The sequence below is a fragment of the Cynocephalus volans genome, chromosome 6, assembly GCF_027409185.1.
Source record: "Cynocephalus volans isolate mCynVol1 chromosome 6, mCynVol1.pri, whole genome shotgun sequence".
Classification (NCBI taxonomy): domain Eukaryota; kingdom Metazoa; phylum Chordata; class Mammalia; order Dermoptera; family Cynocephalidae; genus Cynocephalus; species Cynocephalus volans.
Window position 1 is genome coordinate 71,621,938 of NC_084465.1, and position 16,621 is coordinate 71,638,558.

General features: G+C 40.1%; 1 protein-coding gene and 1 pseudogene across 4 annotated transcripts in view; one reads left to right on the top strand and one right to left on the bottom strand.

Moving 5' to 3' along the window:
* Positions 1-16,621, top strand: part of UMAD1 (UBAP1-MVB12-associated (UMA) domain containing 1) — a 266,139-nt gene that overhangs the window by 117,604 nt on the left and 131,914 nt on the right. The gene's annotated exons all lie outside the window — the stretch shown is intronic.
* LOC134380067 (5-azacytidine-induced protein 2-like) overlaps positions 1-16,621 on the bottom strand; it is a 56,193-nt pseudogene that overhangs the window by 9,562 nt on the left and 30,010 nt on the right.

The following is a 16,621-nucleotide window of genomic DNA, read 5'->3' on the forward strand; positions in this document are numbered from 1 at the left end:
AGGGTTTTGCAGTAAGGATATCCAACGAATTTCTGTGAGGTGGATGGTAATTACGCTCCAGACACAGGCACATGAAATTCGCAGGAGGACTATCCCGGTCCTTGAACATTGTTCCTCCTCAGTTAATTTCGACTCTGAAATAGTTGAGGGTTGTATTTTGAATGTTGTAGTAAAATGCACCAAATGCAATTTTGTGCTGTTCTTCCAGTGTCTTCAACACATTCTCTTGAGACAAACAGAACTGCTTTCCTTGTTGCAGTTGAGATTTTCAGTTTTCGTAGTAGTTTAGGCTGCCATTAAGTCCTTTATCTCTTCATTTCCCAGTATGAATGTTGCATATTATGACTTCATCTTTGGAGATGTCTGCTGGTCAGATTCTCTTCCTGAGACTAATCTCTTTGGATCTTTGCAGCTCTCTTTTGAAATTGCTACATTTCTTTTTCACAAGTTCCAACTCTTGTTCTAGACCATGGATCTTCAGGTCATAGCTCAATTTTCCACCTCCCAATTTGATGAAGGTGGATTTAAATGCCTCTTCACCTACTGAGTTTCTACCTTTGTGCTTAGAGGGGAGTTCTACTTATTGAGATTGCATCTGTTTGTGGACCTGAACCCCTTCCCCCACCCTTGAATATTAACTGACTAGCTTTTCTGCTTCTGTAATTAGCTTGTGCAAGGTTTTACAAGCCCCTGCAGGTGGGACTTCCCAAACCGCCCAAAGTAAACCCAGTTCCAGGAAGGGAGTTTGCTCACCTGATTCCAGGAACAGCATGACCAGTTCCTTATCTTTGGACACCAAGGGAGGAAAGAAGGGGGAAGGGAGGAGTAGACCGTTGGTCAATACCTCAGTCCTTCCTTTGCCTGCCAAAAGCTAAAAGCCCAGTGGTTTTAAAAATTGCTTAAAGTGGCCAATAAATGGTGTACAACCCATCCTGTTACCAAAGTCTGCCTACCAAACTGTATAAAAGATGCTTGAGTTAAGAGCTCGGGGCCGTTTCTGTCCTGAAGACAGAGCGACCCCAGCATGCTGGAAATAAAAAACCTCTTGCTTGATTGCAGCGATCTCTGTCTCCTGGTCTTTGCGAGATGAGCCTTCCCAACAAGTAAGATTCGTGCTTTCAGGCCAGTCTTACATGTTCACTTAGTACTTTCAAAGATCCATTTGTTTTTATTCATTTTATTCCAGTGTCCTCTACATATTATCTCTATGAATACAGGCCTACTGGTGTGCATGATAGCCCTTATTTACTGGGTTTTTTTCTCACAGAATATGTTTTTCTTTATCTTATTGAGTTCCCATAAATGTTTCTTCCAAAAATATTATTCTTTTCTGGCCGACCCCGCGGCGCACTCGGGAGAGTGCGGCGCTGGGAGCGCAGCAGCAATCCCGCCGTGGGTTCGGATCCTATATAGGGATGGCCGGGTGCGCTCACTGGCTGAGCGTGGAGCGGCCGGTCACAAAAAATATATATATATATTATTCTTTTCTTTAAGAAAAAACTCTCTCTTTGAATCCTAAAGTCATTTCTTAAATGTCTTCAATACAAGAACAGGGCAAAATATAAAGCAACAAGCTCGTTGTCAGTGTGTTGAGATGGGAATCACTGTACCTCTCCTCTGAGCTTTTCCACAATTCAGAAGACACGTGTCATCTTTTACCAGTACATCCATGACATCTGGCGCCTGACTTCCATGGCTGTCCGCAGAGCTGGCCACTTTCCATTCTCTAGTGGTAGAAAATAATCTGAAAACAAGCCTGGTAGTCAGAGGTCACTGGGACTTTGGTTTCCTCTAAGACCCTGCTGCTTCTCCACCCGCCCTAGCTGCCTCGCTCCATGAGAGGTTTCTCCTCCTTGGCTTCGGCCACTCCCCTGTGCACCAAGATCTTTAAAGCTACATTTTGAGAATCCTGTTGTCTTTTGGAGAAAGGAGTTAAGCTTACAAAATTACATACGTTTTACATATTAATTTTGGGAGCAAACCCATTATCTACTAGTCAGACATCTGGATCTCTGAGTCTCAGCTCTGCAACTTGTCAGCTGGGACTTTGGTGAGATAATTAACCTCTCTGGGCTTCAGTTTCCTCTGCTGTGAAACAAGGATGATGACATAGTCTCAGTAGGGCTGCTGTGATGTTTAGATCTGATAACTTATGGAAAATACTCAGCCCAGGGATGGGCACAGTCAACAGCTCTTTCTCCTCTGTCAGAAAGCCGAGCTTTCTGCCCAAGTCTACCACCAGTTCTTAAATTACGATTTTGTTTTGTTTTGTGCATTGTTTAATTTCCAGAACAATAATGTTTAGTCATGTTATGCCTGGAGAAAACTAACTACCACCACAGTATGGGTAAAGAACTAAATCAGTAGGATTAACAGCATTATTTGATTCATTTCACTTACAACAGTTTTATATATTTTTCTGGTGATACAGCAGTGGTTGTATTTAATGTGTACATTGGGATTTATAAAGTTTTATTTACCCTTATATTTTCATCTGTCAGGAAATGGTTGTTTTTGTTTTATTCTCCCATTAGTTTTTGCTAAATTTGTCTCCTCGAAGTTGGGCATACTCATAAGAAAGAGTTTGGAATGTGGGCGACTAGCATAACTAACAGTAGTTAAATTTTGAGATAAAATGTAAAAACACCATAAGGTTGGTACCTTTGCTCCTTTTCAGGTAACCCTGAATATTTTCTTTTTCTTGAAGTGAAGTATGTTTCCCTGGCTTTGCCTGTTATCTTTTTTTGCATGCTCCTAATGAACATCTATAGATTTGATTTACAGAACCCATCTTGGAGTTTAACCTAGGCTTTCTACACTGAATGGTGCAGCCTGCTTAATAGGGGGCTTGCCTGAGTAATCCTCTTGGCTAATTGTACCAAATCATTTCCTGCAAGTTATCTGTGATGAACTATGTTGGGAGAGTCCATTTAGAGCCACCCACCCTACTGGCCAGGGGCTTGGCCTTTGGAGCTCATTAGACCCCAGAGTTCAAGTCTGATTCCCATGGCAGTAATTAGCTCTGGGGCCTTGGGCAAGTCATTTACTATCTTTATGTTTCCGATTCCCCATCTGTGAAATGGAATAATAATATAATTCCTAATTTATCAGATTGTTGGAAAGATTAGATTTGGTAATACATGTCAAAGTTAGCCCTGCACTTGCATAGGCTAAGTCACTAAATATTAGCCATTATTATGAGGTGAAAATTCAGTGTTACTAAAAAATTTCTCTTACTAGTCACCTTGAAACAAAGCAACAACATAACCCAGTTCTTCATGTTACCAGTTGAGAAAGTGGATTCTAAAGCTAATAGAAAAATTATCATTTTGATACATACAGGTCTATAATTATTTTGAATTGATAAAAAGGTCTATAGAATGTTAAACAGTGGTTAGTTATTGAAAGACTTAATCCAGTCTCTTAAGGATGTTTAATATGACCAAGGACTAGTGTAGGCATTGGTAGAATTTAGTGTACTTTATAAAATTTTTTCTCGGGCCGGCCCCGTGGCTCACTCGGGAGAGTGTGGCGCTGGCAGCGCCAAGGCCTCGGGTTCGGATCCTATATAGGGATGGCCGGTTCGCTTGCTGGCTGAGCATGGTGCAGACAACACTGTGCTGAGGGTTGCGATCCCCTTACGGGTCAGAAAAAAAAAATTTTTTTTTTTTCTGTATGGGACCTGACTTGCTGAACCTGAAAACGAAACAAAGAAAACAGGCTTGTTCTTCCCATGCCCATAGTGCCAAAAAATAAATTACTGCTATATTCATTAAGTCATAAAATTTAAATCATCTCTATTTGAGTTGGATACCTCGCCTGTGGTATTTGACACTAACCACTAGTTCAAGCAGGATCTGCTTATTGTTCAAGGTCAATTGACACTGGGCTGTTGCATCAATATTAAAGTATTGCAAAATAATATGGTTGTAAAAAAGCTCTTCCATTAAGCAGTGAATGTAAATGAACTTCATTTTTCCTTGTAACCAAATGCTGTGCATCAGGAAAATTTTCTTGCGTTAGCTTTACCACTAGTTTACCCTTTTTTCTGTGATGCTTTCAGGGCTGTGACTACCTAGCAACGTCACATGTAGGCATTTCATTGTTTTTCTCCAGCTTCCTTCCTTTCTGTAGGACAGAATCCCCAGCTGTCATCCTCTCTGGCATGGTGCTGATGCTCCAAAATGGCACTGTCTTCACCCTCATCAGTAAAATGCTGGTGTTTCTTTTACAGCTGCCATGTGCAGATGCCTTTACATGGCTGCATTTGGTATTTAGATGATAGCTAGAGATGGTTAAGCCACTGGCTGTAGGGTGGATATTCTAAGTTTCCGGGTGAGACTGAAAATGGGAAGAGGAAACAAAAAGGAGACTGGATATAAGGAATGAAATCCTGTTGTTTGGATTCCTGAAAGAACAGGCAGAAATTTCAGGTAAAAGGGTCTGAGAATTTATTTTCAGTTCTCAGTGTCTTTATTCAGGCACAACATCTGAACAATATATAAACTTTTAAAATAAAGTATGTCAGATATTGCTTAATTGTTATATAAGTATATCTCACGAAGTTTAGATTAATGCATTTTAAAGTAGGAAATTAGCATAGTTTGTTAAATCAAATATTTAACTTGACAAAGCACAGATGAGGACATATAAATACTTAGTAATGAACTGCTGCATCAGCAGGCATTTGAGGTTTAATCATGCAGTCAATTTTATATCTCACTGTCATTACCCTGCCTGGTTCCTGTGAAATTTATCATATTTTCAGTAAATTGCTGTAACCTCAGGTGAGATTTGGTCTTTTCCCCCATTCCTAACACCTGCCCTTTTCACGCAGAGATCAACAAAATAAGTAGTTCTTTGTAGGAAGCTCAACAAGTGGTTTTTTGAAGTAATTGATTATATGTTGTTGTGCAATATGGTTTAACCTCAGCACCTTTGCTGTCTAAAAATGGTCATATTGTGAGAATAGCAGAACTATTTTCAAAACTTAAAATAGATTTTTAAATATCTATTTTTCTCAAGGAAACTGATTGGTGTTCCTAGTAATATAGCAAGTCAACCAAGCAATAACTAGAAAATCTGGATATTTATATTCGGGTAAAAAACAGTGTTTTTTTTGAAACATGTGAAAAAAATGGAAACTAAGTTTATACTAATCAAATTATTTCACGGTCTGCAGAGAAATGATAGGATTTTTGAATTTCCACTTTGGAAAGATGACAGATTCATGAAGAGTAGAACAAATGGCTCAGCTTTTTATTGAATGGTTAGAGAAACTTGTAAAGACATTCAGATTCTACTTAATTGTGTATACAAAGGAGAGCACAAGAAGGTTAACCAGGGCAGGCCTGAAGAGAAATCTGAGTCAGCTTCATAGCTACCTGTGTCAATGGGGAAAACAGGAAGGCAGCTTAAATAAGTCAAGACTGTTAAGCATCTGATTACTATACAGTGAACCCTTTCTTCCCCCTCTAATAGGAACATAATTGTTGAGTTCTTGAAACCGTGGAATTGCTACTACTTTCAAGGCATGAGACAGATTTGAAATTCTGAGCAATAGGCTATCACTTGTGTTTGAAAGCTGGCTTTTTGTTTTTTCTTTCTTCTTTCCTTTCTTTTTAAATCAAAATCTATTTTATCAGTAGCAAATTTTAATAGGAGCAAAAGAATTCCAGTATTTGGGCTCAAACCTATATTTTTTTGCAACCACCTCAAAGGATGTATTATGAGAATTCATGACTATCCTCTGTAATAACAACCTTAATGAAGTTAGCAGTTCTTTCTCCCTATCCAAAATACTTGTAAGATGATTTTAAGTCCATAAATCCATAGAAATCACCCAGATCCTTCTTCAAACTATTATAATTTTAGCTTTATGTTACTTTTAATGATAGGATTGATAAATTTTCTTTTCTTTTCTTTTTTTTTTTTGTGACCGGTAAGGGGATCGTAACCCTTGGCTTGGTGTCGTTCGCACCGCGCTCAGCCAGTGAGCGCACCGGCCATCCCTATATAGGATCTGAACCCGCAGCCTTGACGCTCCCAGGGCCGCTGCGCTCCCAGCGCTGCATTCTCCCGAGTGAGCCACAGGGTCGGCCCAGGATTGATAAATTTTCTATCCACTGCTTAAAATAGTACTTTATCTGTCCTAAATTATTTCACATTTAAACCGATAATTAATTGCCTTTGTTCTAGAATTCTGAAATTCTAGAATTTTGAAATTTGGTGAATAAGTAGGACATTCCTATCATAATAACAGTTCACAACACCATACACTCTTTTAATCTGCCTTTTGCATTAACCCTGTCCATACTGAAGAGTCATAATCCTCTGTTATAGTTTACTACATACAGCAATCAACAGATTCCATAATCATTTTATTTTAGTTTCTTTGGACCTTATCCAGCACCCATTTATGTCTTTGACATGTGGCTACCAGAATTAAAGACAGTTTGAGAGTGGGAATAAGTTTAAAGTCTTCTTCAGTTAATGTTGAAATTGAGAATTCATTATTTCTCTAAATCCTGTAAGCCTTGACTTTTAGACATTTTTCTTCCACTCCATTCGTTTGATGAAAACATTGATTAAACTAATAGCATGGCGGCATTTCCCAGTGCCAGTGTGAGTTCCTGAGCAGTTGTGCATGTTACATTAATTTCTTCAGCTTTATAAAACTCCTATTCTGTATGAAGAAGCAGTAACTCAAGGAATAGCACTTCATGGAGTCTCTCAAGGTCTTGAATTTAGTAGAACTTTGAATTCCTTTCAAGTGCAAGGGGAAAAAAAAGTGGCCTTTTTAAAAAAAATAAGCTTTAGTGCAATGAATTGAAACAGTATTAGAATGACAGTTGAGGTCCTCTCTGCTTATTGAACCAACATTAACTTGAACAAACTTGAAACCATTGGCTTGCTGAAAACAGCTATGGGCATTTCAGCTAACTACAATTAACATAAGGGCAGAGAAAAACCTGCATTTCTTCCTCTTCCTAAAATGTGACTAAGTATAAGATTTTAAACCAACTTATTAAAAATTCAACATCTTTGTACAATGACAAAATAATTTTTCTACTCTTAAATAATTTTTATTTTTTAATGTACTAAAATTAACCATTTTATAATTACAGTGTTGAAGAAATCTTTCTTACCAACTGCCTCTTAATCATAAATGCTCTTTTTAAACTAGCACTGATGTGAACCACCTCCATTGTACAGCACAGGTCCTGGTACATAGTTGATGCTTAGTAAATGCTAGTTGGTATGTTCAAGGTTTACATAGTAATGACTTCTTTTCTGTGTAACATTTACTTTTCTAGTCAAATTTTCAATAGCTTTTACTATATTTTAATCATTATCAAGGTCCTTCTGTTACTTCTGTCTATGTACCTATCTGAAACTATTTTTTATTAGATTTAATTCAAAAGTAAAAATTTATACTAGAAAAATACACTAAAAGATGTTCATGTTTGAGTTCTTTTCCTTTTAAACATACGTTTTCATATCTGGGAAGATAAAAAATGAAGCTGGCTTCCAAGGCCTGGGAATGAGGTATTGGTGGAGCAGGGGGATTTTCACTTGAAGAGTGAGTAAGAGTAGCTAGGTAAGTAGTGTAGGAAATTGTTACAGGTGGAGGAATGGGCATGTGTAAAAGCCTTGAGGCAGTAAAAATTTTGACATACTAGAAGACCTGAAAGAAGATTAGTGTCAGTGAAGTAGATTCAGGAGCAAAGAACATGAGTTGAAGATGGAGAGGAATGGACAGGTCAGAACATACAAGCCTGGTAGTTAGAATTTAGTTCTAAAGTTCAGTAGGAAATTATTGAAGGATTTTAAAGCAGAGGATATGTTACTTTTTAAAAGACCTCACTGGTAGTTGGAGAGAAGAATGAGTAGGAAGTGGCCTAAAGCAATATAAGTAATCCAGGTGAAAGACGGTGGTGACCTGAGTAGGGATAACTGCTTCTTAGATGTAGTTAGAAGTACTTCTTAGATTAATTCTGTTTATTAATCAACCTCACACTTAGAACCAACATTTTCAGGAAAATGATTTTTCATGATTGTCAATTAAAGAGAAAATAAATATGAATAATCACAGATTTGAAATTCTGTATTCATTTCTCTAAAATAAACTTTATTCATGAGAAAGTTACTATTGTTTGACATTTTAATTTTTCTAGTTTCTGATGTTGATGCTTTATTTTGTGTAAAATGGCACTGTGGTGGAATATTTACTATTCTTTCTGTCATAATAGACTTGCTTTAAACTAAATCCATCAAAGTGCTATACATTCAAAATATAATTATGTAAGGTAGTAATTTTCAGTGTGTTAGGAAAGATTTGTAGAGAAATATTTATTGTAGAGCACATGGGTTTTACACACCATGCACTAGGTTGTTTTTGTTTGGTTTATTTGTGTATATGTATTTATAGTCCTGTTGAAACCTGAAAGAGGTAGTATATTTTTAAATATCTTATTTTTAGTTTATTCACATCAATGTGCATTTCTGTTTAAGTATTTGTGTAGAATTGGTTTAGAAACAACATAAGCAGATTTGGTCTGGTGGGTCAAGATGAAATGTATACCAATTCACATTCTTACAAATAAGTTGCTTTAAAATTAAAGTCAAAAATTAAATGTAGTGTGAAGTGTTATGCAAAATCTGGGCACAGCATAATTAGCAAAGGATAGTAGAAATGCTGTTTGTTAAAACCTGAATTGTGACAATTTCCTCACAACAGGAAATAGAAAAGCAGTTAACAAACATCATCTGTCAAAAACAGTGTTAGGGCTGGCTTGTTGGCTCAGGTGGGTAGAGCTCAGCTTCGTAACACCAAGGCCAAGGGTTCGGGTCTCCATACCAGCTAGGGAAAAAACAAAACAAAACAGTATTAAGGCAGGCTAGAGAAACACTGATATGAAGTTTATAAATTATACAGTTGAAAACAGAATGTTCAGTAGTATTTGATTTTGATATACCTTATAGATTTTTTTTTTTTTGTTAAACTGATTTATTTTAACAAACTTTCCAAAATCATGTTAATACTTACTCCCTATATGAGGGTACTTCAAAAAGTTTGTGGAAAAATAGAATTGAAAGATAATACGAATCTTTTCATGAACTTTTTGCAGTACCCTTGCATATGAATGACCTCATAAAATCTTTTTGATGTGGGATTTTCCTGCTTAGGACAAAATGAGTCTATTGGAGAAAGAATGTACTCATAATTAAAGCTGGGATATTATTTTTTTCCATTCTGCACTTTTAAAAATTTTTTTAGTTGTGTTAAAATATATATAACATAAAATTTTCCATTTTAACTATTTTTAAGCGTACAGTTTAGTGATATTAATTATATTTACAGTGTTGTGAAATCATCACCACTATTTATAAAACTTTTTTGTTACACCACACAGAAACTATTTTTTAAATAAAATCTTTATTGAAATATAATTCACATACCATAACATTAAGCTAACATTGTACAATTGCCATAACATTGTACAATTCAGTGTCTTTTAATATAGTTACGTAATTGTGCCATCATTACTGTAGTGAATTTTAGAACATTTTCATCACCTAAGAAGAAACCCTTGTGCCCTTTTGCAATCACTTACTATTTTCCCCAAATCCTCCTTCCCCCAACCCTAACCACCCACTAACCTACTTTTTGTCTCTATAGATTTGCCTATTCTGGATATTTCATATAAATGAAATCTTACAATATGTGGTCTTTTGCAGCTGGCTTTTTTTTATGTTTTCAAGATTTATCCACGTTGGAGTGTGTATCATTACTCCTTTCCTTTTTATTGCTGATAAATTTCATTGTATGGCTATACCACGTTTCATGTATCTGTTTATCAGTTGAAGGACATTTAGCTTGTTTTTACTATTTGGCTATTATGAATAGTGCTGTTGTAAACATTTGTATATAGGTATTTGTGTAGACATATATTTTTATTTCTCTTGAGTGTATACCTAGGAGTAGAATTGCTGGGTTATATGGTAATTCTGTGTTTAACCATTGGAGGAATTGCCAGACTGTTTTGCAAAGGGACTGCCCCATTTTATAATTCCACCAGCAGTGAAAGAGAGTTCCAATTTCTCCACATCCTGTCCAACACTAGTTGCTAACTATCTTTTTGATTGTAGCCATCCTAGTGGGTGTAAAGTGGTATCTCATTGTGGTTTTGATTTGCATTTACCTGATGGCTAATGATGTTGAGCATCTTTTCATGTGCTTATTGGCCATTTCTATGTTTAAACTGGATAAATGTATGTTCAGATATTTTGCTTATTTTTTAGTTGGGTTATTTGTTTTTTTTATTGTTGATTTGTAAGAATTCTTTATATAGAGGTATTCTAGATACAAATGTCTTATCAAATATATGATTTGCAAGTTTTTATTTTACCATACTGTAGGCTGTTTTTTCACAATACTTTCTTTTTGAGATTCTACTGCTTCTTCTGTCTGATTTCTAATTAAATCATGACTTTACTTTGGAAAACTCTGAACTTCGTAATGCAATGTGCCTATCAGTGAGAAACTGAGAAACATCTCTGCTAAGCATTTATTTTGGTACCTGCTAATGTGCTACACGCTGTGACCAACTTCTGGGATATAAAATGGAACTCATTCTCAGTAAGCTTACAGTCTAATGGACAGGTCAGAAAAAGTTGAGTTGTCTGGAAAAGCTCTGTATCTTTACAAACAAGGAGAGTTTATTTTTTTCAGTTTATGATATAAACTTGCAAGTAATTGAAGGAGACTTGAGTATCACTGAGTATATTTCACTTCGTGGTCTGTAAAAACTAGTCTGGTACAGTGACAAATGGTCTGTTTTCCCACATTTTTCACTGCCCCTCATCAGACCTCTTTGCTTAGTCTCCCTGGGCCTTGGAAGCTTATGTTGGGTTGTTTTTCTTATAATTTCCTGGGCTGTTTCTTTTCTCCACTTACCCAAGTCTGTCTGGCACCAAGACCTACCTTATAATGTACCTCATGATTGGTGCCTTTCTGATAACTGATTATCTTTTTTTCCCTCCAAGTAGTATAGCACTATTGAACCTTAATTATCTTTTAACTAATAGTTTCATATTTGAATGCTTAGTTGCCTGTATAGTTTGTATGTACCATAGAGTTCGGACTGTTTACTTCTTTGGGACATTACTTGTGGAACTGACCAAAAGAAATATGATAAAAGCAAGGTATTCTCTTCTCACTGTGCAAAATCGGTTGGAAAAGCGGTAGAGGGAAACATACTCTGGGCAAAATCAGAACATTGGGTTAACAGAAGCAGGAATTGATATAGTTGATTAAATAAGCTGATATATTGAATTGAAGGCAAAGAAAATATACAAATTTATGATTTCATTTTAGGTGATTTAAAATGTTCCTTCCTTTTACCCCCAACTTTGTGATGAGATGTGCAGTTTTAGTATGCTAACTTGCATCTTATATAGGTTTATAGTTTTTCATTTTACACATGTTGCCTAAATATGTGCATGCAGTTTTTGCTTTAGCTACAGGCCTAATAAAAGCCTCTTGTGAATGCTTATCACATTGTAATGTAGTTACCAGAGCTACAGTAAAATTTTCCTGTAAGTGAAAAGGCTTTGACTTCCCTTGAGGGAGAATAAAAAATGTATGAGACAAACAGCAGCCACTGAAATTATCTGGTGTAGTGTCGGGTCCGCCGCCAGCCAACCCGAACAGCCCTAGCCTCGCTCCTTTCGGTGGGTGAGCAAATGGCCCGAATTACTCTTTCCCTCCTATCCCCTTTGGAAGGAGACGGGGGAAGAGAGCCGTGAAGAGAGGTGAGCACACCACTGGCCCCAACCAGCCCGGTTTAAAGGACACTCAGACGCGGCAGGGGTTCTGTCGAGTAGTTCCATTTATTATCACACAAGCACTTGCTTTTATAGGCAGATGGAGAAGGGAGGTTTTAACATAATCCTATCATCTTAAAGGTCAAGGGCATGCATTCTGTCTCAATGCCTAGCTATTGCAATCACGCAGTGTTCACGAGCGCGATGGCCAATAAGGACTAAGGCAAGGTTCCCGTAGACACTCCCACCCTACTTGCTCCTGGTGCTGTCTTAGTCTGCCACGTTAATATGCCCTTGTGGGCCCATAGTGGCACTGCTTGTAATGTCACTTAAGGTGGCGTTAGTTTTTAAGGCCCCTTAAAAACTAACATCTCCCCCTTTCGGTTTTAATAATTGATTTTTTAGGCATTGGTGATGCCATTCAACAATGGCTTGTCCTTGGGGGTTATAGGGAATTCCTGTAGTATGTTTAATGTTCCATTGTATTAAGAATTCTTGTAAGGCTTTGCTAGAAAAACAAGGCACATTATCTGTTTTAATTTGTGCTGGCAGCCCTAAGGTGGCAAAACACTGCAGCAGGTGATTTTTTTGCATGCTTGGCAGCTTCACCTGCGTGTGCTGTGGCCCAACACGCATGTGAATAGGTGTCAACGGAAACAAAAACATATTTGAGTTTCCCAAAAGGCGAGAAGTGAGTTACATCAGTTTGCCACAGCACATTAGGCTTGAGTCCCCTAGGATTGACCCCTGGCGGTTGTAAGGGGGGTACTTGCAGATAAGGAAGGCATGACTTGCATGTGTGTACAATCCTTTTTAGCTGTGAAATAGGTATATTTGGAAACCTGGCATGTAGACCTCACCAGGTTACTTGAGTTAAAGTGTGCAGTTGGCTGGCACTATCTATTGTATATATTTTAGGGCCCTGAGAGGCAAGAGTGTCTGTCTGGGCATTTCCAGTGGCTAGAAATCCTGGCATCACTTGATGACCCCGAAGGTGTTGAACAAAAATATGGTTATTGCGGCCTTGTAAGGTACTCCTTACTTGTATCATAAGGGAGGAGATGGGTTTACAATCTAAGCAAATGTGGGCTCCTGGAAGCCCAGGGAAAAGATTGGTTGCATAGAAGCTGTCTGTAAAAAGGTTAATGGGGTCTGGCACCTTTTGCAGGGCAAAGAGTATAGCGAGCAGCTCTTTGTATTGTGCTGACCCATCACAGGGGTGTAAATGAGTAGCAGGGGCCGCCTGTGATGTGGTGCGTGGGGGTTTGTAAATAATTACAGCAGCCCCTGATTTGCCACTGTCTGTGAAGACATTGTAGGCATCTACCAGGGGTTTAACGACAAAAAGCTGTGGGTTAGTCCATGACAGCTCTTTGAAGGTGGAGACCCATTTATTGTTGCCATAGTGGCAATCAACAACCCTGAGATACCCTTCTAGAGCCAGTGCCAGCCTGTTTTGATATTGAGCTATCCATGTAAAATCTGCCAAGCAGAAGGGGATGACAATTTTTTGTGGTTCCTTTGCGAAACATCTTAGTGAGCATTCCATTCCTTTCATTATTAGGTCAGCGGCTTGGTTCAGAGTGGTGTACACCCGGGGGGCCCCCTCCTAGGGATAAGTGTACCCATTGGAGTGGCTCCCTCTTTTGGGTTAGGGCAGCCATGTATGTGGTGTTAGTGGCTATGAGCCATAACTCTATAGGGGACTCAGGGTCATAGCGTTTCAACTGGGTGCTGTTTAGGAGATCTTGGACTGACTTTAAAAACTGACGGCACTCAGGTGGGAGCATGAAGGGGGTGCTGGGGTCAGAGGCATGCAACAGGGCAAATGGGAACGAGCTGGCCGGTGGAAAGGGGGACCCATGAGCATAGCCAATTTATTTCGCCTAGAAGCTTTTGTAATTGAGGGAGAGTATACGAGTTTGAGATGGTTAGCTGAGGCTTTAATGGCCTAGCCTTTTCTAAAGTTAAAAGTGTGCCCAGAATTTTAAATGGGGGTATGGTCTGGACCTTATCTGCTGACACCTGTAACCCCCATTTAGTTAAGCAGGAGAGAGTTAGGCTGAGCGCATAAGATAAGTCCGTGGGCGTTGGTGCCCCAAGAATTATGTCATCCATGTAGAGATAAAGAACTACATATGGCAGCTATTTTACAGGATTAAGCAACTGAGAGACAAACATTTGGCAAAATGAGGGACTATTAGCCATGCCTTGGGGAAGCACCACCCACTCAAACTGCCGATCGGGACACTGAAAGTTTACGGAGGGGATAGAAAAGGCAAACTTTTCACAATCATTCGGGTGCAGTGGAATGGAGTTACTAGGTATAAGTTGCTTGGTATAGTGGGGTTCCATGGCAGTCCTCTCTGTGGCGTACCCTGAAGGATCATTCTTTTATTGACCTCTCTAAGGTCTTGTAGCATTCTCCACTTTCCAGAGGCCTTCTTAATTACAAATACTGGAGTATTCCAGGGGCTAGTGGATGGGCGAATATGCCCTGCTTGGAGCTGCTCATCGACAATTTTGTTGTAGGGCCTGCAATTTATTATCAGGAAGTGGCCACTGCTCTACCCAAACTGGGGGCCCATTTACCCAATGGATGGGGGGCACCAGGGGAGCAGTGGCCTCTAGTATTGGGGGTGACCAGCCATCTGTTTATGAGGAGTGTCTGGGAACTTTACCCTGGGGAGAGACAGATGGTTTCTTAGGTCCCGAAAAGTGGGGTTCCCCCCTATAGTTTGGAAAACAGGGGAGATTAAACTGTTGCTGATACTCCTCCTCATCTAGGATATCTTCATAAAGGGCCTTATGGTCAGTGGTAATGAAAGCATCTGCTTGGCCTAGAACATCTTGGCCTAACAGGTTGGTCGCCAATCCGGCAGCAATGAGAGGTTTTACTTCCCCTTTTGTGCCATCAGCGTCTTCCCAGTGAAGGATTTCATGGGTTTCCCCCGTTGGGGTTTTTCCCCCTACCCCCAAAATTTGGGGGCCTGGAACTAACTTCCAGCTTGAAGGGACTTCTTCCCGTCTAAGGACTGTTTGATCCGCCCCCATGTCAACAAGGCATCGGAACTCTTTGCCTTGAATTTTAAGATTCATTTTTGGTATTAAACCAGGGACTATAGGTATAGTCCAATGAGCCTGGGGTACTGGCCACCTGGTAGGGCATGGAGGCGCTGGCTTGGTATCCCCTTGGGGTGACGGGGCTGGGGATTGCCCCTCCTCTAGTTTAAAGGCTTTCCGCCCTTCTCAAACTTAGACCAGCACTCATGCTTCCAATGAAGCCCCTTACCGCACCTAGGGCACGGCGTAGAGGGAAGGTTTTTATTTTTCCGGTTGGGACAGTCCCTTTTGAAATGACCTTGTTCCCCACAGCCATAACATTGACCCCTATGGGAGGGTTGGCTGGGGCTCTCCTTAGGGATCCTGACACTAAGAGCCTGGGTTTTCGCTTGAGCTTGTAGAGTGGAAGTTAAGGCCCTCGTTTGTTGTTGGTAGCTCCCAATGTCTCTACTGGCAATGACCCACTTTTCCATAGAACGATCTTTGAGCCCGGCACAGGCAAGCTTGTGGTTGGCAGTCATGCCATCCCACACTAGCATTTTTACAAAGTGGTCCCGGAGAGGACCTGGGGGAAACTTTCTCTGTATGCTCTGTTCCACTCGAACTATGAAAGAGGGAAGGTCCTCGGAGGGTCGCTGGGTGACCCCGGCCATTGCGGGCTCACTGGGCCCTTCAGCCAACTTTTTCCATGCAGCTAACGCTGTTGCCTTAACCTGGTCCTGGTAGGGGGCTGGGATAGCAGCCTGTTGGCTTCCAGTACTAAATTGATCTGCTGTTCCAGACAGCATGCCGAAGCTGATAGGGATGGTTGGGTTGGCTGCTTGATTTCTCTCTGCCTGCACATGGCACTCTTCCCTAAAGAAGGCGCAGAATTTGATAAACAAATCTGGAGGGGAGGACAGTTTTACAGAGCATTTTCCAATCTTGGGTCGTGCAGGGTTGGTGCGCTAAACCCTGGAGGATGGTTTCTGCCCATGGGGAATTGGGCCCATCCTCTGCCACAGCCCTTTTCAGCTCTTTAAGGTCATGAGCTTCCCAAGGGTACCAAGTGGCCGGCCTATTTCCACCAGGAGCTTTGTCAAATTTGGACCTACTGTCCTTTTTCCAATGTAATCCTTTTTTACATGGGGGGGGCAAGGTGTGGTAGGGGGTTTTTTGCCTTTAGCCTTGGGACATTGGCTTTTAAAATGACCTTGTCTTCCGCAACGAAAACATTGTCCCTTGAAGGGTGGGTAAGTATTGTTTCCTGAGGGGATCAGGGCGGTAAACGCCTTGAAGGCTTCAGTTAAGTTTTGTGTCTGAGCCTGAGTTTTGTGTCAAGGCTGAGGATAAAGTCCTGGCCTCAGCAACAGCCTTTTTTAGTTATTTTACAACGTTGACCGGATAGGCCTGAGGGGCCGCTTCCCCCCACGGGCTGTGGACAGCTGGGGGTTCCCAGCTAGCCATGACAGGAAAAGCCTGCAGCTCTGCCGGGGATGTTTTTAAAGGTGGACTAGCCTCCTCCACTTCTTCAGGTGCCACTTTCTCTCCTTCGGCTAAACTTTGGCGGGGTGAGTATGCCGGGAGAGGAGGGTACAGGGTAGGGGCATAGGTATCACTCAATGGCTCAGGGCCTTGCATTGAAAGCTTCGTTTCCTTTTTTCTTTCCTCATCAAACTGCGCCCAATCCCTTTCTGCCCCTTCCTGATGCTTGGGACGGAAGCAAAGCTTTAGGACAGAGATGGTTAGG